Below are 15,827 nucleotides of genomic sequence, written 5' to 3' on the forward strand. Positions count from 1 at the left end.
TCCTCTGTTCCTAACTGTACAGGTAATATGTGAAAGCAACAGTGAGACATTTCCCAAGGACTCGGTAATAAGATACCCCCAGAGAGTTAAACTAATTAAGTCAGTTTGTGGGAAGGTAAGCCTCTGTTTCCTAGGTACTCTGTGGTTTTTAAGTGATATTATCTCATTTGAGGAAAGAAAATATCAGAAATGGTCAATTTGTCAAGAGTTTGGAGAAGCAAAATATGACTGTGTACATACAGTGTTCTCCCTGGAAGGGAGGTACTGAACCCAAGACATGTGAGCAGTTTAGTGACCGGAAGTGTTCTCTTGTTCAGCTAGTATCAGTTTATCAAGACTTGCCATGGCTTGAGAAGAACATACCTGAGACTCACAGCTTTGGGCTCTAATTACAAGCTTAACTGAACCATCTTCCGATTTGCTAATATGACCTCCAAGCTATCATTCAAGAAAGGGAAGAACTCTGGCTCAGAGCACCAGAATTCCATTCAACACATAGCAAATTTTTTTTTTTAAGTTTATTTATTTTGAGAGAGAGAGTGCACACACAAATGGGGGAGGAGTAGAGAGAGAGGAAAAGAGAGAATCCCAAGCAGGCTCCGCACTGTCAGCAAAGAGCCTGAGGTGGGGCTCCAATTCACGAACTATGAGATTATGACCTGAGCTGAAATCACATCGGATGCTTAACTGAGCCATCCAGGCACCCTTACACGTGGCAAATTTAGAGAAGCTTTCTGATTTATACATTAGTCTCATGTGAATTTAATTTGTATAGTTCAGCCCCCAAGTCTGTCCATTTAGTCTATGAATTCTGAATATTCTGATAAAACACAGTTTCTGATCCTTTAGGACAAAGAACCAAAGCCTGGACAATGTATTATGAAACTTCGCTCTTTGGGGCTTCTCCATAGCCAGGTTGCCACTTTCTCTAATAGTCTCTCTCACTGAGACTGCACTCCAGCTTCATCACAGACATTCTAGGCAATTATGCTAATGGTAGGACAAACCCTGACAAGCTTGTGACAAAAATGGTAGCAGTTGGGCAGAGAGAAGAAAGAAACCATCTTATCACAGCATCTTACTGCAATGTGGTGATAGCTGTTGGGTCAGGATGATAGATTTTCACCAGTTGGATAGTATCAGGTCCAGAAAGGGGTACTCTACACTGCTGTCTTACTCATCCATGAATACACACTATAATACTTATGCTATGTAGAAAGTTACCTTGAGATGTAGCAACGAGATCCAGTGAACATATCTTACATGCTTTCTGCAGGTCAAATCTAGGAGCACTTCAACTGGTGCTTCTGGCTCAGTGTGCCTCATGATGTTTCTCAGCCAGTCAGTCAGACCTGCAGTCATCTGAAGACTTGACTGGGGCTGGATGGTCCACTTACAAGATGGAGCACGTGAGCCTTGCCATAGGGCTGGTGGGTATCCATGAAATGGCAGCCAGTTTCCCTCAGCTTCCTTCAGATCCAGGTGAGGAAGGACCTTGTCTCTAGAGTTGCATACCATCACTTCTACTTAGAAGCAAGTCATTAAGTCCGTCTCTCACTCAATGGAGAGAGGATTAAGATCCAGCTTTTGAAGGGAGGAGCATCCAAGAATTCACGTTCATATTCTAAAACCATACACACATCCCTTTATACCTGGGTTCCTTACTAGTGCGCAGTCAGCATCTCAAGGCTCTCCACATCAGGGAAGATGGGTTCAGGAAGAACTCTTTCTTAATGGGCATGCCACATGACCTCATCAGAGTTCTTCAGCTTATAAACTTCTCTAAACATCATCTTCTTAGAAATTTAGATTACTCATCCCTAAATATATATTTCATTAACCATAAGTTTAACTTCTCTAGGCCTAGTAGAAATTATTATTAATAAAAATCCTGAAGGGTAAGACTGTTGAGTAAGAGAATGAAAACAATACAAAAACTCTTCTTCTTCTTCTTCTTCTTCTTCCTCCTCCCTCTCGTCCCCCTCCTCCTCTTCTTCTTTTAAATTTTTTAAGTAACCTCTCCACCCAATGTGGGGCTCAAACTCATGTCCCCATGATCAAGAGTCACATGTTAGACACACGCTCTACCAACTAAGCCAGCCAGGCATCCTTACAAAAACTATTCTTAACATATACTTAGGCATTAACTTATTAAATGTGTATACAACCGACTACGTGACAGGCACTGTTAAAAGCAGTTTACACTTAACTGGTTAGTTACACACTAAGTCATTTAATTCTCTTGATAATCAGGTGATATTATCACTGTTTTACAGATGTGGAAGTTGAAGCACAGACAGGCTAAGTAACTGTCCAAGGTCACTGAGTAAATGGCATTTGGCTCCAGAGTTCATGATTTTTTTTTTTAATTTATTTTTTTAACGTTTATTTATTTTTGAGACAGAGACAGAGCATGAATGGGGGAGGGGCAGAGAGAGAGGGAGACACAGAATCGGAAGCAGGCTCCAGGCTCTAAGCTGTCAGCCCAGAGTCCGACACAAGGCTCAAACTCACGGACTGCGAGATCGTGACCTGAGCTGAAGTCGGACACTTAACCGACTGAGCCACCCAGGTACCCCAGAGTTCATGATCTTAACCCCATTCAATACTGCCTTTTAGAAGACCTGTTAAACCTTTTTAGAGATTCCATAATTCAGCGGGCTTCCTAAATGCTAGTTAGAAAAACAGTTGTAGACTTGCCTTGCTTATTAATCTTTTTTTTTTTTAAAGTTCTTCGATAGCGTGAGATGAAACAATAGGAAAACCTAAAAAGAATTATTTGGTCTTCCCCCTGAATTCAGTAAAAATTACTAGAAAGGGGGATGCTTGCCTGGTTCAGTCAGTAGAACATGCAACTCTTGATCTCTGGGTTGTGAGTTCAAGCCCCACATTGGGTGTAAAGATCACTTAAAAATAAAATCTTGGAAAAAAAAAAAAAGAATTACTAAGAGGGGTCATCATGTTGAGGCTATAGGACATTCTATCCAAAAACTTTAAATTGGTTCTGCTGATTATTAATTAACCGTGGTAGTAAATCATGGTGGTGTTTTTGTTGTTTTTACTAATAAACGTAATATAATTTCATTTTAGATGATTTAGGGGGTGGGAAGGAAATACTTATAATTCTGTGGCCCACCCTTAAACACCACTGCTTGAACTCCTTATATCATTTTGGTAGCTAGTTCTCAGTATGCAGTCCAACCGTTAATGAAGGTAAATGAAGATCTCTTTCAGATACTTCAATCTTAAAGCTTCATAATCCACCCTGTAGACCTGCTGTTTTATCACAAGAGGGCACCAGGAAACAGGATAGTTTTGTCCCTAGTGATTAGCAAATAGGTTCCCTTGAAGAATTTTATTTTTTAATGTTTATTTAGTTTTGAGAGAGGCAGATCAAGCAGGGGAGGGACAGAGAATGGGGAAGGCGGGGCGGTGCAGAGGAGAGGGCCTAATGCAGTGCTCTCGAACTCATGAACCGCAAGATGACCCAAGCTGAAGTCTGACACTTAACTGACTCAACCACCCACGCGCCCTGAGAATTTTATTATCCTTAGTAATCTGACCCATATTTTTTTTTATTTAAAAAAATTTTTTTTACATTTATTTTTGAGAGAGACAGAGCACAAGCAGGGTAGGGGCAGAGAGAGAGGGAGACACAGAATTGGAAGCAGGCTCCAGGCTCTGAGCTGCTCTGAGCTGTCAGCACAGAGCCTGACACAGGACTCGAACCCCCAAACCATGAGATTATGATCTGAGCCAAAGTTGGACACTCAACCGACTGAGCCACCCAGGCGCCCCATAATCTGACCCACTATTAAAGCTACCAATATTTTCTTCCTTTTTCCTTCCTTCCTGCCTTCCTGCCTTCCTGCCTTCCTGCCTTCCTGCCTCTTCCTTCTTTCTTTCTTTCTTTCTTTCTTTCTTTCTTTCTTTCTTTCTTTCTTTCTTTCTTTCTTTCTTTCTTTCTTTCCTTCTTTCTTCCCTACCTCCTTTCTTTTTCTTCTATTTTCGTTGTCAAATGATCCTTTATTGAAATAATTTTCCTTATTAGTAGTTCTTAACTAGCTGGGCATTCCATTGTACCACTATTGATGTCATCTGTGATGTCATGAGGGTGGTGGCCATCAACATTGCATCCCACAGACTGGGCAGTCTCCAGGATCTCTTTAACGGTTCCAGAGAGTTCTCAGGCTAAAGATCCGTGCCACATTTATCAGGCAATATTGACAATCTCATCAAAAGTGAGATTTCTGGGGTGCCGAATGGCTCAGTTGGTTGAGCCTCTGACTCTTGATTTTGGGTGAGGTCACAATCCCAGGGTCATGGGATTGAGCCCCGAGTCAGGCTCTGTGCTGAGCGTGGAGCCTGTTGATGATTTTTTCTCTTTCTCCCTCTCCCTCTGCCTCTGCCTCTGCCTGTGCCTGTGTGTGTGCACACACTGTCTCTCAAAATAAAACAAAATTTTTAGAAATTTTAAAGTGATATTTCTGCTGTGCTTCCTGTTCTTGTGCTTCTTTCTGTCTGTTGGTGGTTCCTTGAGGACTCTGGTAATCCCGGTGGAGGCAGAAGGTACCACTTCAATCTGGGCCTGTCTGTTCTGAATGGTCCGCTTCGCTGTAATCCTCAGACTCTTCCAATCACCAGTTGCCTTGGTGATGTTATCACCAACTTTTTTTGTAGACAAACGCAGGGGGCCAATCTTCGGGGCCAGGACAGATGTGGTGCCAACCTCCTCACCAGTGCACCTCAGGTGTGCGACTTTGATCTCGCCGGGGTCAAATTTAGGCGCCATGTCGGAGGCAGCTGGTGTCAGGTGAACCTGGATTCGGGACGACCGAAGACAGTCGCACCTTGGCCTCTTCTGAGCCGAAAGCCGAAAGCTTGACTGCAATATTTTCTTTTTTTTTTTTAATTTTTGTCTTTTTTTAATGTTTTATTTATTTTTGAGACAGAGAAAGACAGAGCATGAACGGGGGAGGGGCAGAGAGAGAGAGATGGAGAGACCCAGAATCTGAAGCAGGCTCCAGGCTCTAGGCTGTCAGCACAGAGCCCAACGTGGGGCTCGAACTCACAGACCACGAGATCATGACCTGAGCCGAAGTCGGCCGCTCAACCGACTGAGCCACCCAGGCGCCCCTTCAATATTTTCTTAAACATAAACTAGGAACAGTTCCTTTCCTGCCTTCTTCAAAGAGATGTATTTTAATATTTCAGAGCATTCACCATGTTGGACCCGGTGACGCCAAACACATCCAATGGGAGACCCCGGCATTATGCCCTGCTGCAGAGAAGCATTACTGGCCCTCCTGGCAGCTTAGCAAAGAAGGGTTTGGTCAAATCGTATTCGTTAGCATTCCCCTCAAAAGAGTTTCACAGCTTCATATAAATTTGAATGCTAAGTTTCTGAATTGAGATTTTCTGTTTCTAAAACCAGCTCAGCTTTCCTGTGGTTCATACCTTTGAACCAGTCCCTGTTCTGTGTGAAAAATACTCCTGATGCTGAAGACCCACACAATTTTTACAACTAGTAAGTAGGCTAGTCCCTGACGGGCTAGTCACTTCTTCCTGACGCGTATGCTCTCCAAAAGTCAGTCATTTGTTCCCAAACTTGTTTATGCAAGTTGTACTTGGTAATCATATAATTTAATTTAATATTACCCAAATGAAACAAATAGGAGCAAGAAGAGAGTTGTGATGTCCATGAAAATAAGTTGAATACTTAGAAAGTCCTGGCAAAGACCTATCGGATACCCAGAAGTAGCTCTAAAGGATTGTCTTTCTCAAGAAAAAAATGCTGTGGGATTAGGTATGGGCAAACAAATGTGTAAGTTCGGGTGGAGGAAAGGTCAAAATCCAGCAGAATTCTGCCCTCAGTTTTCTCTACAAGTGTCTTGAGTCCTCAGTCCAATGAAACTAAAATTGATAGTGCTGCTTGCTCACATTAATGTATGTCTTTTGTACAGCCCTGGTCCATAGACTCCAATCAGAAAAGGCCTTTTAGCCCGATATCAGAGGAATGGTGGATGAATGGAATTGTATGTTTTTAATTAAAAATAACATTTTAAGGGGCGCCTGGGTGGCTCAGTCGGTTGAGCGTCCGACTTCGGCTCAGGTCATGATCTCGCGGTCCGTGAGTTCGAGCCCTGCGTCGGACTCTGGGCTGACGGCTCAGAGCCTGGAGCCTGCTTAGGATTCTGTGTCTCCCTCTCTCTGACCCTCCCCCGTTCGTGCTCTGTCTCTCTGTCTCAAAAATAAATAAACAAAATAAATAACATTTTTATGTTTATTATAATTTTGTGATTCTCCACTCTGATCAGCAGATCCTGACGACCTAGGGAAGAGAGCTTCTACCGTAGACTTGTAGGAGCTGGCCAACCACACATAGGTAGCGGAACGATTGACCTCAATGCTTGTTAGTGACTTACGTATACTGTTGAATGAATAACCTCTTTTTTTTTTTTAATGTTTATTTATTTTTGAGAGAGCATGAGTCGGGGAGGGGCAGGAGTGCAAGGGGACAGAGGATCCAAAGTGGGCTCTGCACTGACAGTAGAGAGCCTGATTCTCACGAACCGTGAGATCAAGACTTGAGCCTAAGTTGGGCATATAACCCACTGAGTCACCCAGGCACCCCATGAATAACCTAACACACAGAACTCTTTATCTCTGGGTTAAGTGCACTTGATTTTTAATACAGCAGATTTTTAGAACTTAATTACCTATAATATATCTAGACCTATTAGCTGAAAGAATGGTTTCAGGTCCTTCAACTTATCCTGTAACTGCCTAAAATACATTTTTTTTTTTTACTTAAGCCTCACTGGCACAATTGTAGATGTGTCATATATATCGCTTAAATGCGTAGAGCCCCCAAAAGAGAAGTCTTTGACTTTGTGTTTACCCCTGTAGTTAGTGAACTTCTGCCATCGTGCTCAGTATATTTTATAATTAGAAAAAGAATGACCCACACTTGGTCCCGTATGATAATCTTTACATTTGAACTTTATTATAATGCAGTAAAAAAAATTGGAAAGCTTTTTACCGGTTGCAGATAAATTGTTAAATTTGTGCCAGATGACAGAAAATCAAATGCATTTGAGTTTTGAATACTGAAATATGAAAGGGGAAAACTTGTACTGTAAATGGTACTCTGCTAAAGTTGACTTCCTCTTTCTACAATGTGTTAGGGCCCCTCCCTATATTTCAACCCTTGCCCAAAAGAAAAGCCATGTTATTAGATCAAGGGCAAGCATCCATCCCCCTCTTCTTCCTCCTCAGCAGAGCCTCAAATTTTACTCAGCTGTCCGTCCAGTCCACAGGTGAACCTTAATCAGTCCATGCCAATGAGTGTTGGGCCTTTCCCTGGTCCACAATGTGCCTGTAACTTAAATTTGCCTAATACAAGCTGAAGGACGAACTAACTTGTCATTGAGGGAGGTTTTCCTTCTACCACTGGATGTGAATAAGGGGACATACTGCCTATTTGCTGCTGGCAGCCACCTTACCACCACGAGGAGAGGTAGCAGAATGACAATATAGAAAAAATGGAGGTGCTTTAAGACGTGGCTGAGCTTAACCTTAGAGCCTGCTTCACTCTGGACTTGTTAGGTGAGATAATACATTTTCCCATTATCTCAGCAAGTGTGAGCTGGGTTTTCTGTTACAGAAATTTTATATCCTAATACAAAATACCAAAAATTTTCAAGAAATTTTGCCTCAATTTTTTTAAGTTTATTTATTGATTTTTGAGAGAGGGGGTGGGGGTGTTCTAGTGGGATAGGGACAGAGAGGAGGGGAGAGCCTCAAGTGGGCTTGGCATTGTCAGCTCAGAACCCGACTCGGGCCTCAAACTCACGAATTGTGAGATTGTGACCTGAGCCGAAGCCAAGAGTCAGATGCTTAACTGACTGATGGACCCACGCACCCCTACCTCAATTTTTTTTTAATGTTTACTTGTTTTTGAGGGACAGAGATGGAGCATGAGTGGGGGAGGGGCAGAGAGAGAGGGAGACACAGAATTCGAAGCAGGCTCCAGGCTCTGAGCTGTCAGCACAGAGCCCAATGAGGGGCTCGAACTCCCAGACTGTGAGATCATGACTTGAGCTGAAGTCGGTCACTCAACCGACTGAGCCACCCAGGCGCCCCACCCCTGCCTCAATTTTTAAGTGGCCTGCTTTGCTGATGTAGTCAGTACATGCCTGGTCTAACTATTGTGCAGTCCAGCACTGCCAGGTGCTGCAGGGATGGCAAATTGAACAGGGGCAAGTGTGCATATGCAAGGAGACCAGATAAGAAGTTTTGTGGTGGCTTTGGGATGGACTGTTAAAGATAGGGACAAGTGGAACACTTAGACATTTAGGAGGTAGAATTGATAAGATTCAGCGATTGACTAAATATTGGGGGAAGGGAGAGACAAGGTGGCAAGCATGACCTAGGGTTTCTATTTTGTGTAAGTAGATGGGTGGTGGTCTACTCACTGAGCTCGAGAGAGCACAGGAAGAAGACAGGTTGATATTAACAAGAATTTGATGTTGGAAACATTGATTTTGAGATGCCTTTGAGATATCCAATGTAGATTTTTCTATAGCAGCTCGAGACATAATTTATCCTTTTAAAATCTACAGTTTTGAGGATTCTAATACATTCATAGAGCTATGCAATCATCATTACTAATTTCTTTTTTTAACATTTTCACTCCAAAACCCCATACCCATGAGCAGTTTTCTCATTCCTTCTTCCTCCAAACCCTGGCAACTGCTGATCTACTTTCAGTGTCTGGATTTGCCTGTTCTGGATAAGCAACTCATCACATAAAATGTGATGATAAAGTTAATGGCTGGGTTTCTCATTAGAAATCATGGAGGCTAGTTTTTTCTTCTCAGGATGGCGTCCATAGGCACTCAGAATGGTCTAGTGTTTGACATACCATCGTTGGCTGTCCTACGATACAGCCTCTAACAAAACCAGGCTGTCCTGAACCCCTGGTAATAGAATCGTTTACCTTTATACCAAGAAGATTGGGAAAGCATCCAATTCCGCTTGTGGGGTGTGCCCAGGCCGACTTTGAGGAGTTCATGCTATGAGACCTAGAGTTCTTCTGAGGTTGTCTAAAACGAAAAAACATATCATCAGGGCCTATGGTGGTTCTGTGTGAGCTAAGTGTGTTTGTGATAGGACCAATTGTGTTTTCCTTGTTGATGAGCAGAAAATTGTTTTGAAAGTGTTGAAGGCACAAGCACAGCGTCAGAAAGCTAACTAAAAAAGTGAAGTTTTTTTGAGTAATAAAAAAATTTTTAAAATCACAGAGGCTAGAAGGCAGTAGGTGACGTATGTATGTATGTATGTATGTATGTATTTTTTGATTTTGTGATTTTATGATTTTATCTTAAAGTAATCTCCACACCCAGTGTGGGGCTTGAACTCACAACCCTGAGATCAAGAGTTGCACGCTTCTCCAACTGGGCCAGCCAGGTGCCCTTAGGGTGATATACTTAAAGTCCTGAAAAAAAAATTGTCAACCAATTGAAAAGAGGTACTTACAAACAGGTATTTGCACACCAACAATGTTCACCAACGTTCATAGCATTATTCACAAAAGGTAGAAACAACCCAAGTATTCATTTATAGAAGAATGGATAAAAAATGTGTAGTGTGTCCATACAGTGGAATATTATTTGGTCATAAAAAAAGGAATGAAGTATGGATCCATCCTACAACATGGATGAACCTTGAAACATGCTGAGTAAAAGAAGCCAGACCCAAAAGGCCACACACACAGTGTGATTCCATTCATATGATCTGTCAAGAATAGGCAAACCTACAGAGACAAAAAGTAGAGTGGTAGTTGATGGGTGATGAAGAGAAGGGCAATTGGGGACTACAGGTTTCCTGTTAGGTTAAAGTAGAAATATTCTAGAATTAAACAGGGATGGTGGTTGCATAGCATTGCGAATATACCAAAAATCACTGAATTGTATACTCTCAAATGTTTAAGGTGGTGAATTATGTTACATGAAATTTATCTAAATAGAAGAATTTTCTGTTTCAGAAATGGGAAAGGATGATGAGACTATTTCCCCATATCTGATATTAAAGGACAAAACTGGATTTATGGCAGTCTCTAGTAAGGGAGAACTGCTTGTCAGGCATGGTCTCCAAGAGCAGAACAGACTGCTGATCTCCTGTAGGGTTTTTGAGAAGTGTGGAATTCATGGATTGATGGCCTTTCAGAAGTGTGAATGGGTTGACATCATCTGTGGAAGTGTGGTTGCTCAGGTGAGACATACTGATTTGCAGGTGCTCAGGTGCACTTTTACCACAGCGGGTCCATTCTTATTTATTGACTGATTTTCAAAAGCAAGAGTGAACACTGGTTGGTTTGCAAAAGTATGTTCAGTTCAGCTAATTGTCACAGATAGATTGAAGAGACCTAACAACCAGTTATGGTGGCTTCTTGTTACCATGGCTACAGAACAATCCATCTTTCCCTAACTTGGTAGGAGCCTTCTTTTTCTCATACCAACCTCTTCCATGTCTGTAACCTCTTCCATTCTCTCCCTCAGGGTCTGATCAATGAGAGGGAAAGGGCAGGAATCTCCTTCAATGCAGGCTCTGTGCTTCTTTACTCATATTATCTATTCAACAAATTGTGTCATGGCATACAGAGGAGGAGAATAATACAATTCCTGTCCCAGAGTCTGGGGGTGGAACTCAGCTACACTCGTTCTGTCTAGAAGAGGGAGGGAGGTTCCCAGAGGAGAAAAGCCTTGAACAGACCTGACCCTGACTCAATCCTGGCACTTACTCTATCCGTGTAAGTATGCAGGACAAATCAGGAGAAAAGGCTTTCAAGAGAAGCAAGTTAACAGTATATCGTGATTAAGTTTTTATGTCAATTCATCTAGATAAGAAATTAATATTTATTAGTTACTTGCCTTGTGTTAAGCTTTGCTAAGTGCTTTAAATGGGTTTTACTAAAACCTCACAAAAACCTTATGATTAGGTACCACTCTTGGCATCATTTGCCAATGAGGAAATTTACTCTCAAAGGGCTAAATAATTTGCCCAAGGTTATGTGGTAAGCAGCAGAGGATGGATTCAAATACAGACCATCTGACTTAATAGCTACTTGGAACCTTTGATAAATTACAAGTTTAACATAGGGAAGAAAAGCATAGCCTACAGAAGAGGGCATTCAATTTCAATGTGAAGTATATCTAATCCACCTTAATAAGACAATTTATGTTTCAGGCATCGATCAGGATTTGCATTCAAAAGTATTTTAAATATTATGAAAAAGTATTTGGATAGGGTGGCTTAGTCAGCTGAGTGTCTGACTTTTGATTTTGGCTCAGGTCATGATCTCATGGTTTGTGAGATCGAGCCCTGTTATCAGGCTCTGCGCTGACAGCATGGAGCCTGCTTGGGATTCTCTCTCTCTCTCTCTCTCTCTCTCTCTCTCTCTCTCTCTCCCTCTCTCCCTCTCTCTCTCTCTCTCTCTCCCCCCCCCTCTCTCCCTCTCTCCCCCCCCCAACCCCCTCAAAAATAAATAAACTTTTTAAAAAAAGGTTTTTGGTACAATATATATCCCATAATTTAACAGATAATAACTGTTGAATTCAACAGTTATTCAACAGAATTGAATAATTCTGATTGAGCCATCAAGTTAAAGGAACTGAAGGAAATTTACAGAGAAAACTGGTTTTATCCTTCAGAAAGAAGCTTATAAGGGTGACACAATGAGGATGATAGGTGTATACGTACATTCATTAAGGCTCAAATCAGAACACTAATCAGGGAGCCTGGGTGACTCAGTTGGTTAAGTGTATGACTTCAGCTCGGGTCGTGATCTTGCTGTTTATGAGTTCGAGCCCCATGTCTGGCTCCGTGCTGACAGCTCAGAGCCTGGAGCCTGCTTCAGATTCTGTTTCTCCCTCTTTCTCTTCTCCTCCCCTGCTTGCACTCTGTCTCTCTCTCAAAAATAAAGATTAAAAAAAATTTTTTTTAATAAAAACACAAATTACCTAAGTACTTACCCTGTGGTACATGGCTTATATGCAAAAAGTGGGTTTTTTTCCCTAAAAAAAAGTGTCTGTAACTTCCATCAACTTCTTAAAGAATTCTGTTACCACCCCCCACAAAAAGCTAAGAATGACTGCTCTGAAATTTTCAGCAGGGGAAAATGACTAATACATCCCTAATTTTGCTTCCATTTACATTTCTTTCTCAATGTTAATTACTGGTTACATTACACAGTTTGCTTTGGTTACCATATTTTCTAGTCAGAGCTTTTTGGGTCACAAGGTAAAGACATTACTTAAAACTAATTTAAGCAAAAAGGCCTTCATGGAAGGTTCTCGATAGTTAATGGAATCCAAGGGCATCAAGCAGAACTGGGACCCACAGAGGACTGGACCAGGAAGCTGGCAGTCAGCTTAGCTTCCCTTACTCAAGTTCTCTCTCACATTGTCCCCTCTGTTGGCTTCTCAGCAGACCAGCGATCACTGCTTATACGTGCATGTGACCCACCACGGTTGCCCTCACTCCCTGGTTTGCTCGTGCTCTGTTGACTGGCCTGCGGAAATGATGACACAGCATCTCACAGTGCCCCGTTCGGAACTCTCAGGACGGAGTCTCTGCTGGACCCACTGCTGGTCTCGTCAGCCACAGGCAGGAAGGCAAGTGTGAGTGCGGCTGCTGGGTGTGACCATGGGCAAGTCCCAGAAAGGGGAGCAGAGGCTGAGAGGCACCCCATCTGTGTCTCCTAGTCCACTCCATTGAAAGTGAATTTGCTTGTCTGTATGCCTGAATTTCAAGAAGTTTTCATTTATAATAGTCTCTATAATCTTAAAATATTCTCTTTTCCTATGGAGAGCATTAAGAGAGAAGACTTTACATAAAACCATGATCTTACTTTTAGATTGAAATCTCCATCATGTTGATTTAGGTCTTTTATCTGTATTGCAAACTTGTGGAATTTCTGTCACTTTCTCATGTTACAGTTTCAGATCCTGGTCCCGATCATCATCCACCCACCCATACACACATTAGCTGAAAAGATAGATGCCTTCCTCAATATTTAGCTTAAAAGTCATCATGGTTGGTATATTGGTTAATATCAGTCATCTGAAGAGGTGAATCCCAACCTGTAGTGTCCCATATGTATTTTATTTCACAAACCCTCTCCCTTCTCCAGGAGTGCTATGAGATCTGCCATTTTTTGAAAAATGAATTTAGGGGTGCCTGAGTGGTTCAGTCAGTTAAGCATGGGACTCCAGCTCAGGTCATAATCCCACGGTTCGTGAGTTTAAGCCCCACGTCAGCCTCTGCGCTGACAGCTTGGAGCCAGGAGCCTGCTTCGGATTCTGTCTCCCTCTCTCTCTACCCCTCCTCCCCCTCAAATATAAATACACATTAGAAAAAGAAAAATGGGGCTGCCTGAGTGGCTTGGTCAGTTAAGCATCCAACTTTGGCTCAGGTCATGATCTCATGGTTCGTGAGTTTGCTCCTCACACCGGGCTCTGTTCTGACCACGCAGAGACTGCTTGGGATGCTGCCTCCCTCTCTCTCTGCCCCTCCCCTGCCCACGCTCTGTTGCCCTCTCTCTCAAGAATGCATAAACATTGAAAAAGAATTTTTTTTAAATAATGGGACCCCAGCCCCAGAGGAGGCTGCCACCTGATTTAACACCACCAACTGATAGCAGTGAGCTGCCACCTGGAGGTGACTTATGCTGCCCTTGAGTTCATTCTCCCTCTCAGCTTTCTGACAGCTCCCTCGGAGTCCGCTTGCCAAGGGTCGGAGTCCTTGTCAATGAACAACTGTCCTCTCTTGAAATCTAAATTCTTTTTGAACAGTTTACATTTCATTCGGGTCACTGGGCAAAAGTAGATTGGATTAATTATGGAGGGCCACTCAGGTAGAAATGAAACAGCTTAGAGAAATGATCACATATGTACTGTATATGCAGGCGTATAAACTGTTCCTAAAGTACAAGTGTAAAAATTATGCATCTATGAATACAAATGATCTGTACTGAAAAGGAGAGTAAGTCAGACTTCATTCTAGAAGACAGCCCAGCCCCACATGTCCTTTCCGATCCACCTTCCAGGGAGGTGTGGAAATGACAAAGCCTCCCTCAGGAAGGCCTACCAGACAATACTTAGTAATAGAAGAAAGGCCTTTGCCCCTACAGGGCCCAAAGCAAGGCTTTCCAATTTTGTTTGCATAAAATACCACTGCTTACAAAGTAAACATTAGCAGGATAATTTAACAAGAATGGCTGTTGTCTTCCTGCCAGGTAATCCATTGATTATTTAGGATTTAAGACAAACTAAAGCCTTCGCAATTAATTACTCTTTAGAAACTAATTCCAAAACTGTATGCAGAATGCTGCCTCTTTCCAAAAGAAACTTGAAGATAAAGAATGTGTATGTATACAGGCTAACAAAATAGAAATGAACATAGCAAGCCGGGACATGAGGAGAAGCAGATGTGCTGACCCTGAGGAACCGCTGACTACCGCGATTGATCATTGGATTTGACTTTGAGAGCAGGTATACAAATCAGGAAATAGAAAACCCGAAAGCAATGGAAGGGCTAATAAATGGTGGTTAATGTTATAATTCATAGTTTCACATTTCTCAAATACCCATGTTTTTCACCACCTGAATTTGCAGCTGCATCGATATTTAAGGCTTTCATATTGTAACAAGATGCCAATGGATCAGAATCTTCTAGTACATTCCAGCACAAGCTCTACTGGACTGTGTGTCAGCTTGCTCTTCCAACTCAGAATCACTTGAGTCTTGTGTTTTAGGAAATAGAAAAGGAGGATTAAACTAGCGATGAGCTTTTGCCATATGTTTAGCTCCTTCATCTCTGACTGGAAAATTTGAGGCAATAGGGTCCCCAACATTTTGGCCTGAAAAAATCTCTATTATTCTTGGGAGTCATGACAAATAAAAAAGAGAATAAGTTACATTGTTCTCATTACATAGAATAGACACTTTCAACTGGAAGATTCTCAAGATGTACTTCTGGCGCAGGTCAGAGAGACTGGAGAATCTAACCAGACAGGATTCTCCTCTTACCCTTTTCTGGATCTGAGATCCCTGCCTTCAAGAGCCCACTTGTAGAGCCCAACGCCCAGTACAGTCCCCAAGAGCCTCCCAGAAATGGCACCTGCGTGGAGGGCTGGGTGAGAGTCCCGCATATACAGCAGTGGTCGGCACCAGAGGACAGCTGCAGACCTTAGGTGCTAGTAAATAAGTAGATGAGAACAAAAAACATCCAGAACAGTAATGACCCTAATGGTTCAAGTTCAGGCCAGAAAAAAAAAATTTTTTTTAAGGGGAATAACTTGTCAAAATAAAATTGTCAAAATGAGACTTCACAGATTTCACCTATACACAGTCTCCTCCTTTGATCACGCGTGTGGCATGTTCCTCAATCTCTATGATCATCCAATTCTCATCAGAAACTATATCAACTATTTAGCAACTCTGCCTTAATGAGAATGAGAAGATGTGGGGTGAGGAGAGTGACAGCAGACAGAATACATTCTATTTTCTGAATTAAGACGAAAGGCAAGGAAGAAATGTGGACATGATCAATTTCTATCAGTAATCAAATAAAAAACACTAATTTTCAGAAAAGAGAAATTATAGGTTAAATGCCACTTTACTTTTCCTTGAAAAATCTGCATTTGGTCCCAATCCACCAAAACGAATGTAATCTTGGATTTATCTCCGGCCAGGTACTACCCTATCTTGCTTCGTTCATGGTTAAAACCTTCTAAAATCTACCTCCTGTCCGTTGGAATTTTT

At 42.1% G+C, this 15,827-nt stretch overlaps 2 pseudogenes; one reads left to right on the forward strand and one right to left on the reverse strand.

Annotated features, from left to right (window-relative positions):
• Window positions 1-3,949: 3,949 nt before the first annotated feature.
• On the reverse strand, window positions 3,950-4,792 carry LOC101093930 (annotated as a pseudogene).
• Window positions 4,793-8,905: 4,113 nt separating this feature from the next.
• LOC109499343 lies at window positions 8,906-9,684 on the forward strand (annotated as a pseudogene).
• Window positions 9,685-15,827: the final 6,143 nt, after the last annotated feature.

Source organism: Felis catus, chromosome B1 (assembly GCF_018350175.1).
Source record: "Felis catus isolate Fca126 chromosome B1, F.catus_Fca126_mat1.0, whole genome shotgun sequence".
Lineage (NCBI taxonomy): Eukaryota > Metazoa > Chordata > Mammalia > Carnivora > Felidae > Felis > Felis catus.